Source organism: Microtus ochrogaster, chromosome 22, assembly GCF_000317375.1.
Source record: "Microtus ochrogaster isolate Prairie Vole_2 chromosome 22, MicOch1.0, whole genome shotgun sequence".
Lineage (NCBI taxonomy): Eukaryota > Metazoa > Chordata > Mammalia > Rodentia > Cricetidae > Microtus > Microtus ochrogaster.
In genome coordinates, this window is record NC_022023.1 from 7,003,547 (window position 1) to 7,020,755 (window position 17,209).

Here is a 17,209-nt window from a genome sequence, read left to right on the forward strand (position 1 = left end):
ATTTGAAGTAACAGAAGAAAAGTGCAACTGTGAAAAGCGAAAGTAAATCTGTGACTTCGTGAACCCGGACAGATAGCATGTGTAAGGAACGATAATGAGCATATTTTACTGTGCCTCCGAGGTGCTCCATCCTTTATTTCTAGTCTAGTATTATTACAAGAGGTATTGTCTCTGCAAATAATGTGATTCAACCTCAAGAAGCATCTTAAAAGGCAATTGTGGGTGGCTTACGTCTTCCTTTCATCCCAAATGTCCATTAACTAAACTTATAGACACTAAAACAAGTTTAAAAATAATCTACACATAAAACTGTAATATGCTATGCTAAATTACTGCTGTAATTTATTAATAAAGGTGTGATGATGCCATTAACTTTTAATGCATTTAACATGTTAATGTGCATAATGAAACTCAAATAACAGAATGAAAAGTGGCACTGGGCAGCATAAAGGAAGGTTTATTGATGTTGTTAAGATGACATCTGCTCTGTAAATATGTCCCTGTCTACCTCTGTCACCTTCTAGCCTCTTCTAAGAATTAAAGACAATAATAAATTCACTTCAAAGAGCAAAGGAATGTTATTGTTGGACATTTAAACATAATTGAGCAAGGCTAATATGTTATTAGTCATTATGGTTCCACTCCGGAAAGGTAGTGCGCCATTCTTTTGGACATAAACTCACAGTTTTTTTGGGATTTTTTTTTTTGTAACTGTGGTTAGGCAGGAAGCAAAAATATTTTTTTTAAATTCTATCACAGCTCAATGTAGTGAAAATGAAACAAATCACCAAGGCAACAAATGGTTTTCTGAGTGGCCCTGTGTTCGTAGACAAAGCTGTTTCTTCATGCAGATGTACGGCTTCATCTGCTCTCATTACAGCACATCGACCCATTCATTCTTCTCTCAAGTCTTCATTAAATATCTACTTACGTGCTTAGGTATGGCAAGGTTTGGGGATAACATGGACAATCTGTTCTCATGCCTTTTAATCTGATGGGGAAGCAGCTACTGTTAGAGAAAACAGTAACGCGCACTAGGCAGGGGAGTGTAAGATGCCCTGGGAAAGAGCATGAGCACACATGGACTGTCTGCAGCATGGGCAGGGATAAGCATCAGGAAGGAAGCGACTTCTGTAGTGATAAGTAGGATGGAGGACACAGTGGAGGTCACTATGGCTGGTGCGTAACACATAAGCAGTAGAAAATGCAGAGGCGGAGAGGGCCTCAGTCAGGAATACTAAAAGTTGGCATATGTATATATTTATTATTATATATTAAATTTATGTACTAAATGCATATGTACAAAATACATATTATTTTATATGTCTTAAGGAAGATACTAGCCACCAGTCATTATTTCCAATGGTTCCAAATCTTGATTTTTCCAAATTTCTCTCACATTTTCCTCCACTGGCCTGAACTTTTCAGTTTTCTGCCACATCTGCCTTTCCCCATCCTTACACCTCTGCAAATAAACATAAGGGTTGTCACGCTCACTAACCGAGTGGCCTTCTCTGAACTGTGGTTTCCTCACTCCTAGAACTAGAGCATCTACTTTTTGGGTTTGTTTTGAAGATGCCGAAAGTTAAACAAGCTGGGGTTAACCTCTGTAACAGCATAGGGTGATTTGGAGTGCTCATGCCGTGAGTATAATACCCCTTCCAGCGTAGTGAGCCCTTCAGCACCTGAGCCCAGCAGTGCCACTCTCTGAGGAAGTGCTTATGGTTTCAATCTATTGAAGTCAAACAGTTGTTCCTATTCTTATGATTGAAATTTGAAATTTATGCCCTGGCAGTGCTGAGGCATGCATGGGCAGTCCATATATGGCTCATCAACTTAGACCATGACACCCAATATGGACAGTTGACCAGGTCTCTTCCTCAAGAGGGCACCAGCTCTCATTACATGTGGTTGTCAGCCACCATATGGTTGCTGGGAATTGAACTCAGGACCTTTGGAAGAGCAGCCAGTGGGTACTCTTAACCGCTGAGCCCTCTTTGACTTAGAATGTGATTTCCCTTTTGTTTCTCTCACTCTGCCCTGTATTTTATTTTCTAAGTGATCGTCAAGCTGCATGAATAAGAAAGTATTTTAAATCTGTGTGACCTTTCTTGACCTTCATTAAATTAATGGACATAAATTGGCTAGCACTCTGTGTTCCTGTTGTGGGAACACCTGCTTATTCTGTCCCGATAACTGCTAATCTGTCTAAATTTGATTTCATTCCCAGGCCATATACCTTTCCTAAAGGGTATGTGTTTTCAGTGTACACCCATCCTCTGTTTCCACCTACTACAATTAACAATTATAAACTTATTTATATGGCTCTCTTTTCTTCCTCTCTCTCTCTCGACACACCCTGTATGAGGCAAAGGGTCTTTCTTTCTTTAACTTTGCTTATGCAGTGCCTGGTACTAGAGAGGAGCTGGGGTGTTTTTATTAAACTCCATTACTGTTCTCGCCCAACCAATAAAGATCTTTCACATATCCAAGATTTATCCATGCAAGCAAGAAGTGTCATAGTAGAGGGTCAACCAGCTTTTATACCAGCAAGCCCTTTTCATTATCCCAGGTTCAATCACTTCAGTTTTATTTACTTAAAACATTCTTAATACTGTCTTTTGGATTTTATTCCTTTTCGACCTGGATACTTATTTTTTTTTAAATTATCCAACTGATGCTTAATTTTAAATTATTTCCAACTATTAGTCTATTTGTAGATTGTATAGCAGTTGGTCATAGCCTATTACTGTAAATACCTATAAGTAAAATAAAATTTCATTCTACAAATGATATTAATTCTATGTTGACAAAACTGCATCAAATTATTTTCCTGACAAACTTGACCACCAGGTGCTATTTTACGTAGGCCGTTTTCATTCTGTGAGTAAAAGTCACAGTTTCCATGAAAAGTTATGAGTTCTGAAGGACTGTCCTTTGTATAAACTTCATGTCAGTTTGAGTTCATGAGACAGTGTGGATTTTCAAAGCAACAAGTGTAAATAAAAGTTTTCCAATCCAATGGTATTTAAACATTTATTGAGACAAAAATTAAATGTCACATAACTAACGCCACAGAAGAATTCATCGCTTCCTCTCATTACTTATCCATCATTTCATTTGAGGGTTTGCAGGTCATACTTTCTTAAAGTAGATTACTGATGACTGCAGCTGCCTGGGAAACCTGTCTCATTGCATTTATGTATGTCTCACCGCAGGCAATTCTGCAAATGTGCATCCCGTCAAGATGCAGAAATCAAAAATATTGGGTTTTCTGCTTGTGTTAGTAGCATTAAATCAGTTCGGTTTATTCTCTCTGACTCTCATATTTCATATTTTTATCAGTACTTATCCCTTTAGATTACTGAAATTAGGAAAGTTTTTGAAATTAAGAAAATAATATGGGGTTATCAATACTTAACCCTTAGCATTATTTTACAGAGACAAATTAGTTTATATATTTGAAATAATATATGGTTTATATGAGAAGAATGAGAGTAATTGCTGAAATCAAGTGTAGATTTGGGTTCTTGTTTTTGCAGCTCCATTTTTCTTCATTGTAGCTGTGGGTCTCTGCACCATCTCCCATCCTCTACCAGGGGAAGCCTCACTGATAATGACTGGACAAAAACTAATCAATGAGTATAGCAGAATATCATTAGAAATCAGTTCATTATTTTCTCCAGTTATGTTTGATTTTTACCTTAGGTCTTTGGGTTATTTAGTCTCTGCTTCTTGGTGACACAAGCAGTATCAGGCATGAGTTCCCTCTCCTAGAGTGGGCCTTCAGTCAAATCAGACATTGGCTGGCTACTCCCGCAAATTCTGTGCCACCATTGACCTAGCATATTTTACAGTCACAACAGATTGTAGGGCAAAGGCTTTGTGGCTGTGTTAGTGTGCATGTTTCTTTTTTGATAGCCTACAGAGTATTTTCCAATACCAATGAGACTAGAATGTAGGGGTAGGGGTGAAGGTTCCCCCTTGGCACCAGCTGAACTCCTCCATGTTGAATGAGTTGTGTGGGTACTTCCCTTGACATTAGAGGCCCACTGTCAGTTTGTTCAACACCCTTAGCCAGCAGGGAAATGGAAATAGAAAGTGCTTTGTGATTCCATCTTACACCTGTCAGAAAGGCTAAGATCAATAATGCAAGTGACAACTCATGAAGAAGAGGATGTGGAGCAAGGGGAACACTTCTCCACTGCTGGTCTGGGTGCAAACTTGTACAGCTCTATGGAATCAATATGGCAGTTCCTCGCGACCCAGGTATCACACCTTTGATCATAAACCCAAAGGATGCTCCGTCCTACCAGAAGGACATTTGCTCAACCTTGTCATTATAGCTTTAGTCATAATAGCCAGAAACTGGAAACAACCTACATGTTCCTCAACAGAAGAATGGATAAACGAAAAATGATCCATTTATACAATGGGGTATTACTCAGCTGTTTAAAAAAATGACATAATGAAATTCACAGGCAAATGGATAGAATTAAAAAGAATTATCCTTAGTGAGGTAACCACTCACTAAGGTCCAGAAAGAAGAATATGGTGTTGTTCACTTATAAGTGTATATTATCCATTAAGTAAATGGTAACCAAGCTACAATCTGTAGACCCAGAGGGGTTAGGTAAAGAGGAAGGATCTAGCGACTATGCATGGATCTTCCTGGGAAGGGGAAATAGAATAGATTTTAAGGGTGGACTAGGGGCAGGTGGATGGGAGTTGGAAAGATCAGGTGGTGAGGGGGATGGAATGGAGAGAGAGAATGTGGGGATAGTTGCTGGAATTGGGGAGCTTTTGGGGTCATGTGGAAACTTCCTGGAATCTATGAAGGTGATCCTAAACAGGACTCCTACTTACAGGGGACATGAAGTCTCAACTGGTCATCTCTTGTAGCCCAGTAAGGTTTCCAGCCGCAAGTCTGGGCTGCATTCAGTTGAATTGTTTGCCAAGGAGGCCCCATGGAATTTTTTAAAAACTGCCATTAGGATTAATGTAGGGTGGAGAAAATGGGAGCTGTGTCTATATGTGTTAGAACTAATGTTACGCTAATTTTAATGACACAAGCAAATTGGCCTGACTTGCCTGTGGTCCCTCAGAGAATTGTATGTGGAGCAGCTGGACAGTAATTGTCACGCAGGACTGAGTTTATCTTAAAGAGCAGGGCGGCATGGTATTTGGCAGAAAAGTCTTTAGATTTAGATTTTTTTATGTGGCATATTAGCTCTTCTACTTATCATTTCTCTCATTTGCAAATATTACTGAATTAACCTGTCTCTGTTTTCTTATTTATTAAATGAAGTAGTGTTTCATGGGGTTAGATTAAGTGCAGCATTCATTTCTTCAAAAGGTAGTTACCAAGAATGCACTATGTGCCAGCTAGATAGTTACCAAGTATACACTATGTGCCAGCTAGATAGTTACCAAGTATATACTACATGCCAGCTAGTTATCAGCATGCACTATGTGCCAGCTAGATAGTTACCAAACATGCACCATGTGCCAGCTATTAGTCAAAGCAGAGAGGAGTAGAGCAGCGGATAAAACAGGTGAAGCCCCTGCTCTTTTGGAACTTAGATAGTGGAGTAAAGATAAAGACGTTCAGTGAGCACAGAAAGAATAAAGAGAATTTTACCTATAAGAACTTCTGTGATGTAGAAGGAAGTAAAGTGAAATCTAGAATGACGAAGGAGTAGAGAGAGGCAGAGAGCTGTTTTAGGCAGGCTAGACAAAGAAGTCCACTCTGAGTAAGTTCTGTAAACTTAAAAGGGAACAGATTTTTGTGGACATTGGTGAAGACCATCCCAGAAAAAGTGAACAGTTAGTATACACACACATGCATGGTGTAGTGTAGCAGCTACTACACACCGCAAAAGCAGTATCTATGTAGGTAGAGGTGTTTCCACCACTCCTCCTCCTCCTCCTCCTCCTCCATTTCCTTCTCCTTTGATTCCTCTCTCACTCTTCCTCCTCACACATCTTTTGTCTGGGCATCTGACATTTAAGGATCAGAATTCACTGAGGAGAGCAATTCAATTAGCTGGCTACTGTTCTGCCACATCTCTTCTGCCAAGTTGGAATGGGAAATTCCTTTGCTAATAGCGAATAGAAATTCCCAGCTTTATAGGCTTGCGGTGAGAGAGGGATGCCCAACGTTTTGCCTTTCTCTGCTATTGTGCGTTCAAAATTAGTAACAGATCAGAAGCCCAGGAGTATAACCCTCGCCGCCATTTTTATTCTGATGCTCATATTTGCGCATTTCCAATTCCTCAGATCCCTGCAGTGCAGTTCTTGAGATAACTTTATAGGACAACAGGTTTTGGGAGAAATGGGATTGACACTAAATTAAAAAACAAAAATTAGAATTTGTATTTCTATATACCCAGCAAGTAGGCTGAAACAAAACTTGCAGGAAAATGTTTGCTGTCTGCAGTCCTTTAAGAATAATTCCTCCTTTCACTGCATCTCTGCTCTGTAGATGGAATGCCACCCTCGCAGGGGTCTTTATTAATAAAACAGGAGTTGTTCCCGTTCCTTCCTCTTTAAAGACCAGATAGCCCCTTCCCATTTACTGTTTTCTTTTATCTGACCTTCATTTTTTATTTGATTCTGTTTTTATGTTCCCCCATGAGTTTCTGCAATAAAATTTGTTTAATAGTGTGCCTTTTTCCGTCTTCCCACCTTCGCATATTATCAACAGTTTGTAAGGAACCTTCCATAGTTGTTCAAGTATGTGAGTTTTAAATTCACAAGTGTGACAAAAAGCTTCAAGATTTCCTTGTCTTTTATGTTTTGTTTTTCAATATGGTGTGTTCACCACCTAAACAAAATGTTGTTTTCTCAGAAATCACTGGAGTTTTAGAATCTGAAGACCATCACCGTTGGGTCCTTAACCAGCTATGGTCATGGATAGTTGGTTCTCCTAGGATTCTTGAGAATTCCCCTCTTTGTTTTCTTTATGCCTGCTTCACTACATACATAGAATACCTTCTTAATGCCCGAGCCTGACAATTGGCTACTATAACCTTTCTTCACATTTAAGATTCACTGCACATACAGATTTGTAAATAATCCCCTTGGCACTGTACTCTATGACTGGGCCAGCCATGCTTTATATACTTAGCACATTGCATGTTGTGTGTATTTGCTGTTTGTTTTAGATCTCATCCTACACTTTGGTTTTATATGTGTGTATCTCATTCTAGAGTGTGAGTTCTGAGAAGACATAAAAAGTTTCCTAGTCACATTATGAGCCGTCCACTTTGCTTGGTACTGATACCAAAGATGAACAAAGGTTCACTCTTTTACAGGCATTAATATGTATTTTAGTAAATCTATGGATTTGCTTACTCAGCACTTAGTTCCACAAATATGAATGTTTGTCTCTGTGCATATAGATACACATTTGAATTCTCGAGTGTTTAGTTACATTTATACATTCAGACAAGGATATATAGATATGGTGTAATATATATTTTCCCATAAGTGGAAGAAGAAGATTGTTTTCACATTGATGGATAGATAGCTCAGCTGAGATAGACAACAGGTGAACTTATCTGTAACTAAGGGGAAGGCCTGAAATGATGTGTAAACTAGCGATTCAGTTAGAGAGACATGGACTTAAGAGGTAAAAGTTCCCACGTACATCACGAAAACCGACATTTGGATCTCATCTCTACTAGGTCATCTTACCGCAATCATAATTCAAGCTTCGTTTATTCAGGGGTAAAGATAGCCAGATGTCAGCTGCATGCTTTATGCTCAACAAAAACTAAAGCAGCCAAATCAGGCTTGGAGAAAAGATCAGCAACTCACACCCATCTAAGTACACCATGATTTAATACGATGTGATACGTGGTCTTGTTTCACGGGAAAATAATCTGCCTTGGTAACATATATAAAATTTACTTACCGTAAATATACTGTGGGGCTATAATATTTTAATTACACAGGGTATTCTCACTATAGGAACACTGAAAAGCTATTCAATGTGAAATTTACGATTGCTTCATTCTCCTTAGGTACCTGTGCTCATTCTCCCATACCCAAGCATGAGAGAACTGGTCAAAATGCAGTATGTAACAGTATTACTTTTAAGTCAGGTTAATCGGTTCCTGGATGTGAGCTTGTCTAGGAAGCTACCTCAGATATTCTGCCTTTGTTTTTTCTTGGTTTTCATTTCAGAGGGAGAAAATGTATCAGTTCCACTGGATGATTTTACCCTGTGTAACCTTCACAAGAAACTTCACCACACCTTGACTGTCATTTGAGGCTCATGCAGCCCCACACAGGTGACACAGGCACTATACTCAAGGGGCCCTCCTAGTGGGTTCGTCCGTGGTTAAGCTTTAGGTCGTTTCAAATGTTCCATTGATGATATGATGAGGCCCCTGAGAAAAGTGACTAAGAATAATGAAAGAGTTTTATAAGATGGGAAGTAATCAGTGGAGAATCTCTTTGAAGGCCACTTAATTAAAGTGATAAAAGAATATTCCTTCAAAAGTCATATTTCAAGATATAAATCACACTACTGATCTGCACTGGCAGTCATTCTGGTTGTATGAAAACACAAAAAATTAAGATTTTTAGCTTATCTCATCCATATTCCATGCTATTACAAAGAAAATTAGGAATATTTAAAAATACTTTTTAATTCTTGAGAATAAAAAATAATTGCAACATGTCTCCCTTCTCGTTCCTCTCTTCAAAACTCCCTTTATGCCCATGTCTACTCTTCTTCAAATTCATTACATCTTCTTTTATTAATTGTTATTGCATGCGTATATGGATGCATATATTCCTAAATGTAACCTGCCCATGATTTAAAAAAAAAAACTTGAAAATTATTTCTTAAATAAACTATGAGTAAAAATGTTCAATTTTACCCAAATAAATTCTCCATCCTTGTTTTTGTTATGAATCTTTTTGGGTTTCAAGCCATGGTATTTTTTGATATTTTTTTTCGAAAACTAGAATTGTCCTGAATTAATACACGTGCAATTTACTTCAGCATTGTGAAATGCTATTTAAGTCGAGGATAGATTTAATTGCTGGTTCTTCTTGGCTGATGACTTGGTATTGTCTCTTGCACCTAATCCACACAAAAATTGCTCATTCTTTGCTGATTAAAAAGTTTCCCCAAATAAATATTTATAGGTGTCAGAACACTGCATATATACAAGTATTTCAACCGACTCCACGTTTTTGTTGACTTTCACATTATTTTAAGTATCTGAGTGTTGTGGGAAAAGAAAATCCTGTACATTTAAGTTGATGGCCAGCCTTTCATGTCTAGTTTTCAGACAGTACCATCTAACATATATGCCTGCTATAAAATCCAAGATGAGAGGAACAAACTGATATGAATTACGTTTTAATAGGTTGTAATTATGTTTTATCAAAAGCTCCATTAAATTTTTTTATTCTCTGGTAATATGGTAATTGTCCCCTTTCAAATGTAGTTGCTGTAACTTTCAGGAAGTAAAATTGTTAGTTTTGGAAAGAATTGAGTCTGCTAAATGTCTTCAGCCTTCTTCTCTGTATCTATAATAACAGTGAGAACAAAATAAATTTTTCTCATCTAGTTTCTGAAAGGCACCTTTTTTCCTTCTAAATATTGACCGTACTTGGGAATCCTGAAGTTTCACATATTTTTAACTATTTATTTATTAATCCTAAAAGGTTTTGTTATTTGCAAATTTTGAATATATTTGGAGAGAGGAATGTAGTTGGATATTTCCACAAGTTAGAGTCAATTCTGTTTCCGGGGACTTTGTAGTTTGTCATAGGATAGGATCTTCCAGTGAAGAATGTTCAGACTGTGACGTAGATCATGTCTAAAATTTCTTCATTGTGAGGAGGAAAGATCAATTTTAGCCCATTTTTGGTTCATCTTCATGGTAGAATGCAGTTGCAGAATGCAAATATGAAGTACATTTAATGCACTTTATGAAACTATGTTTTAAAATCTTGGACTCCAAAGCTTAGATTATTATATATAAATGTACATTGCATGTAATGTATAATGTGGAAGATTTAGAACTCAAAAGAATATTGACACATGTGTGTACAGATCATTAAAAACACATTGTATTTCCTAGAAATATTGGCAGGATAGTGATCTCAAGTTCAGTATCCCAACTGTAAAGTCAATTTAGATTCCCAAACTTAGAACTGCCCTAGTTCTCTATATGTGTATCTCTCTCTCTCTCTCTCTCTCTCTCTCTCTCTCTCTCTCTCTCTCTCTCTCTCTCTGTCTTCTATGCTTCTATGTCTGTCTTTTCCCCCTCCCTCCCTCCCTCCCTCCCTCCCTCCCTCTTCCTCTCTGTGCATCTTTTTATTAACAAAAAGCTCCAAATGACACTAAAAGCTGAAGTTCTTGGTATCTGCTGAGCAGTTCCTCACACTTATTCTCATTTAATTTTCATAGTAATCCTGTGAGGTAAATATTATTATTTTATACTCAGAGGTGAGGATATCAGCTCAGAGGAGCTAAGTGGCACAGGAGGGTATGATGTAAGTCACACATCTTACTGTTTTCCAACGTACATAGCCTCTTTAACATAGCCAACGTATAGCAATTCTTTAAACTGGGGGTACGATTAGCTATTTTACAAGAGAAATTCAAACTCACAGAGGCTAAAACAGTCTCTCCCAAACAGTCTAGAGGAATAACTAATAATAACTAATACTCTGACAGTCTAGCCCAGATGCAATGGGTTCCTCTCCACACCAAGCCGTTCCCCTGACAAGCTCAGTGAGTTAACAATATCCGTACAACACTGACTGTTAACTTGTGCCTGTGAATGTCAATTCAACCTACAGGGGAGTAATGACTTCTAATTCCAACTGCCCCATCTTTTTTCCCCTGTTGGAACCATGCAATATCAAGTCATAGCTACAGCTTCTGTTTATTATTTTAAAACAATATTCTCTGAGAATTTACAGTCGACTTGCTTTCATAAATTTTGGTAACTAAGTCATTAAAAATTTAAAAATTGAGATTATAATATAATCACAACATTTCTCTGTCTCCTTTCTCCATTCAAGTCCTCCCATACATCTCTCCCCACTTCCCTATAAACTCACTACCTCATTTTTATTAATTTTAAATTGCATGCATATATGTACATATGTATATACTCCTAAGTACATAAATACAGCCTGTCCATTCATATAAAGTTATTGTATGTATGTTTTCAGGACTGATCACTTGACTCCAGAAAACCAGTTGGTGTCCTCTTTCCTAGGAAAGAGCACCTCTTCCTCTATCAGCTTTTCTCAGTTGCCTATAGTGCAGCATCCCAAGGTTATATAAGTTGAGGCCTCATAGACTTTTCTCTTTCCACTTTGGCATGGCCATAGGTGTCATCCTTCTTCAGTTCTTGTTTGGAAAGTCATGCTGGAGAGACTTTATGGATGTGCTTCTGACATTACTAAAGACATGATCTCACAACATATTACCAGAACCTTTGCCTCTTAAAACCTCGCTGCCCCCTCTTCTGTAATTTTCCCTTAGATTTACGTGTGGGACCCTTAAAGATGTGTCTTTTGAGAATGAGCTCCACAATTCTGAATTTTATTCGGTAATGGTTTTCTGTAGGATGCTCTCTCCAAGAACTAAAGAATGCCTTATACCACCCCCCATATCATACATGAGAAGCCATTGTTTGAGTTGTTGGCCAGGGAGACACCCAAAACGTACAGCCTGTTGCTATTACTCTTGGTGAATTCTTAGAGGTAGAAGTTAAGTCTCTATTGCACCTCAGAAACAGCTCAGAGACCTCATAACTGCAACTGACATGAATGTCTCTGCTCTGGGTACTACCTTTCATGGCACCAGAAGGTATCATAAAAGCTTCCAAAGGAGGTAGGCAATCAATAGCCCTAACCATCTACCTATTATTATGAACTATACCAACAACCAACATGACAGTAACCCTAGTGGTGCAGTAGTGTATCTTGGCAGTAATCAAAAGCTCTCCAATTAAGACCCATTATGTTAAGACCCATTCCATAAGAGAAATGCTATACCAGGTACAGGAAACGTAGTTAATTATTTCATGCTAATGAAGTCACAGTTCTTGCAGGAGAATCTACAATCACTAATACACTTAACCAGCACAAGGCTTAAAACAAACTATAAATATTTGCCCTTAAACTCAATGGTACGTGTAGTCTTCACCCCTCATTAAGAAAAGTTCTTTTAAAACATGATTTTAATGTATTGTGTTAAGACATTATATATATCATTTAGTCACATCTGGACCTCTGCTAACCTGGTCAATTGTTTTCCTAGAGTGACAAGTTTAGGATGAGCAGACTTGGTACCATCATCACTGCCCACTAAATGGTTCTTGTTCTCAGCATCCCATAGAGAATGACCAAAAACATGACTTCTGTCTCAGTAATTGTTTCCTCAGAAACAAATTAAGCCAACCTCTTTAAAATATCTTTCAAAATGCAATAAATGAAAACAAAGCAAAACAAAAACACAGTAGGATCAGGAAAGAATAATGAGACCCATGTGTAATCATGGTCCAAATTCAAAGGAAAAATAATAACCAAGCCTTTTCTTTACATCTCTAAATAAGACAACTGGCTAGGCTATACAGGCTAGACAACAAACTCAAGAATACAGTAGTTAGACCCACTTTTTTCCATGCTCCACATTGTTTGCTTTTAATGGCAAAGTGTCAGTGGTCCCAACTTGTTCTGTAGCTGAAACTTGAGCAGGTATGTGACTTTATAGCTTAAAAAGAATACAAAGTTCATAATCTTGTAAAATTACAAATCTACTCAATTCAGTTATTAAAATTGTCCCATCCTGCTGTATATGATGGTGCACGCCTTTAGTCCCAGCCTTCAGGAGGTAGAGGCAGGTGGATCTCTGAGTTCAAGGCCAGCCTGGTATAAAGAGTGAGTTCTAGGACAGCCAGGGCTACACAGAGAATCCCTGTCAAAAAAAGTCAATCCCAAACATTGTCAAAATTCCAAATACTTCCCAGAAGAAAGATTCCCACTATGGAATATTCAAATCAGAAATTGGTGTTGGGAAAGGGATTTTTATATTCTGTTTTCTCCCCCTCTCCTCTTTACCACTTGGTTGTTATCTTACAAAGGCATCTAACTCGAGATGGTTTCTCTTCTAAGCACTTGTGCTGTCCATCAGAAGTTTTTTCCTCTGAGTTTCTTTTTAGATCTACAATGTGATTGATGCATTTCTTTTAACTGGACATTTTGCAACACTCTGTCTTAGATAAAGTGTTATTTTAGCAGGCACAATGCTTCCATAATGGAGTGGATAGTCTGCCTTAATGAACAGTGAACTTGTGGGATGCCTTCTGACTCAGTACCAACTTGCTTTGTTACCTTATTAGTTAAACTTCTAAGGTGGAAGCCAGATCCAGTATATTGACCTAAAATAATTACATAACTGTAGGCTCGTAGGATGGATTTCTGATATGTTATATCTTGTGTATATATTTTAACTTATATTGTTTTTTTGATCCTGGTAACATATGATTTCCTATCTGTAACATCTTTCTTGCAAGTTATATGCAGTTATGGAAAATAAAGATTATTTTAGATTAAATATTTTCAAAATTCTTCATATACATGTTTATAACATAAAAAATATATTTGTTAGTTTTATACCCATTCTATCTTGCATGTTAACATGTAGCTATATTGATATTTAAATCTATAAAAGTTATAACGTAGAAATATATTTATGAGTTTTATACCCATTCTATCTTGCATGTTAACATGTAGCTATATTGATATTTAAATCTATAAAGGCAATGATTTCAAGCATTCTGAAGACAGTATGTAACTGAGAAGTCTTTGAACAGTGACAATATTCACAAGTAAAACTATATTGATTCCTCAATCTATCTCATCCTCAGAAATAATGGTGATTTTTTTTTTAAATTAGGAACTTAAATTTGGTGAGTGCTTTCGAGTTTACAATGTGTAGACTTCTTTTACAATGTGTATCTATATTTTTTAAGAAAAAAAATCAATCATCTTTTGATACATCAGAGAGAATGATGGACTAGAGCATCATAGGAAGGAATATGATAGATGTTAAAATCAAAAAAGTAAAATAAAAGAAAATGAGAGACTTGGAGATCTCAACTTGTTTTAATGTAAAAGACCCAAACTTATTGATAGCTTCCTTCTAGGCGTGTTGTTCAAGGTCAATATTGCTGATTCCTGCATCTCAGTACAGCTTTAAGCACCGTAGGTGGAGAGGGAAGGGACCAGTAGTTCATTTACAGTGGTATTTGTTATTAACATCGACCGCAAACCATTCTCTGCAGAGCTAGTCGGGCTCTTGACAGGCAAGCAGCATTATCTATTTTTGGCTTGCCAGTTAAGTTAGTGGGAGAGTGTCCTTTCTCCTTTTCCTCATGTTGGCTCTAAAGGTCAGAAGTCTGGAAAGTAGGAAATACTCCATGGCTTGGCAATCCATAGTTTGTATATTAAGTGCAGAAAGAGACTCTGATGGAGAATGAAGATTTCCAGAAAACGAGAACATTCTTAAATTCCTTTCTCTTTCTTTTCTCTTCTAGGGGTAGTTCCCCTAGCCTGTGTCATATCTGTTTCCTTTGCAGGCCCAGCTAAGTGGCAGATATAACCTGGGACTGGGTTTTCAATAACCACACTAAAGTGTAAGACTCTTTAGGCCATCCTCTCTGCGGTACTTCTGTTCTCCTCTTCCTTTTTTTTTTTTATATATATATATTACTCGAACAAAAAGGGAAAATGGCCTATTGGTATTCAATGGTACTTGTAGATAATCTTTCACTAGTCCTGAATTATCATTCAGGAGCTCTCAGCCGAGAGTACACCTTTTGATAGAGGAAATATATTACATTGTTAGAGGAAAAGGGATTTGGAAAAGATCCATTAGCCAATGCGCACTCCCTCCTCCCTTGTATCTAATATGATTCCTTCATCTTATAGATGAGAAGAGTTAGGTGAAAAGTGTTAGACTGACTTTTCCCATGGTCCAAAGATTATAGGTTAGTGGGAGTAATAGTAATTAGACTATTACTGAAGCACAAGGCCCAACTTTTCTTCCTATCTGACTTTGTCCTGGCCACAGAGTTAGGAACTAAAAGTGTTTTATGACTATATAACATCTCTAGTAAGCCTTTTGTCTAGGCTAATATACTTGGTTAGAACACTAGGGGAGAGAGGTGAATGTCAGATAGCAGAGTAAGGGAGACATACCAGCTTTCTTCATGTGCTGTAGTCAAATACATTTTATTTTTGCATCTATTACATTTTTGAGCAATTATATGGTTCACACAACTCACAAGCTTATTGAATTTTCTTTTTTGCCTTACACTTCATAAAGATGGACAAAATAGACATAAAAACCAAGCTATTTCACCCTTCTCCCCAATGTCTAGGGATTGTCTCAGAGCAGAGTGTTCAGAGTTGGCAGAGGACTAGAAGGTGACAGTATCTTTTGGACACAACAGGGAAATTGTACATATGAACTCAGATAAATCTGCCAGCACGCACAAGAACTCTGCAAGTTTTAGTCAGACAAAATTCTCACCTGGAGCTGGGTGATGCAGGAACAAAAATCTCATTTCTCGTTCTACCCGGGAGCTACTGGGAGAAGAGACAGTTGCCAATAAAGGTGATAGGTTGTCCATACTCCAGTGGGTGGCCACATAAGCTAAGAGTATTTTGGCAATAAATGGACTTAATGGGTTTAAAAAGTAAACTACAACCACCACCGCTACAAACGCCGCCACCACCAATAAGATCCCAAGAGAACATAAAGCTGGCTATATAGTGAGGTAAAGGTGGATCTGTAAGGAGCTGGGCCAGAGGGTGGTGAACAGATGCATCACATTTTTTTATTAACTATCAAAGACTCAATAAAACCTCTTTTTAAATACCAAGCTCAGGTCATCAGACGTGTATGGCAATTCTTCAACTGCTGAACTATTTTGCTAGCCCAATAACTAGCATTTTAGTTCTTATTCCAAAAGCCTTAAACCTATATGTATATATGCTTATTTATCTAACATAAATCAAAATTAGAAAAAAATTGATTTTTTTAGCATCTATCCTTGTATGTTGTGGTGATCTGAAGAGAATCAGTATTCATCATTGATAATGCTCCCACTAATTCGTCTTGATGATAACCTGTTTTGCACACTTGACTACCAAGAACATCTCATGACAGCAGGCACATGGCCAAGCTTAGCATGAAATTGTGATCATCTGATAATTGAAAAATGTGCCTTTTGGCCCTGCTAGTTCTATATGTCATGTTTTGATTTAAGTAAGAAAACTCAACACGGCTGAACATAGAGATTGATGGTATAAATTTATTTTTACAGTGACTTTATCAAAAAATCACTCATACAGAATTCCAGAGCTTATTGCTGCCCTGAAAGTAAATCACCTCAATAAAGAGTGCTTGAAACTGTTTTTGAAAAACAAATTAGTGAAACATATATGCCCGAATATTTGCATTATAAGAGCAGAGAAATTAGTAATGATGTATTTTGTTCAGTTATCTCAAAAATGTTAGGGTGGTTGATAAGATGGAATCAGATTGTAGGATAATATTCCTGTAGCCTAGTGGAGCAGATAAAAAATAGGTATATATATATCTCGCAGTGAGTCAGATTCTTAGTGCTGTCCAAGTTATGCCCTTCCAGAGCTGTGTGAATCTTGGCAAGATTGCTTAGCTTCTTGTAGTCTCTGGAGTCTCCCCTGTATAATCACATTAATCTCTATTGATATTCATTTTATTCATTGTGGTTACTAATAATTATCTTATGGCTCCATACCAACCCATGGAAACTGAGCAGGTTGGTAAGTCATCTCTGTGGTTTTCATGACAGTGAGTAACGTCACAGAATGCCTATATCCTCATCATTGAGTATACAATGAGAGAAATGCAAGATGTTTTATTAGAACCTCACTCCCCCGAGGACTAACCCTTACAATAGGAAGAAAATAGCACAGACTGTTAAAGGGGCTCCTTACTCCTCCCTACAAGGCCAAGTAGAACTTCAGTTTACAGATTAAAAAGCAAAGATTTTTTAGAAAGAAATCACTTCAACGGGAAGAAGACTCTTGGAAATGGTTTAGGATGTCAGACTGCTGATTCTTGGAGCAAATTGTTTTCTTTCTCTTCACTTCTGCCTCTGATGGGACAAGAAAG

The 17,209-nt window shown here is 37.5% G+C and overlaps 1 protein-coding gene across 3 annotated transcripts in view; it reads left to right on the forward strand.

Moving 5' to 3' along the window:
- Dlg2 (discs large MAGUK scaffold protein 2) overlaps positions 1–17,209 on the forward strand; it is a 1,686,730-nt gene that overhangs the window by 287,508 nt on the left and 1,382,013 nt on the right. The window lies entirely within an intron of this gene.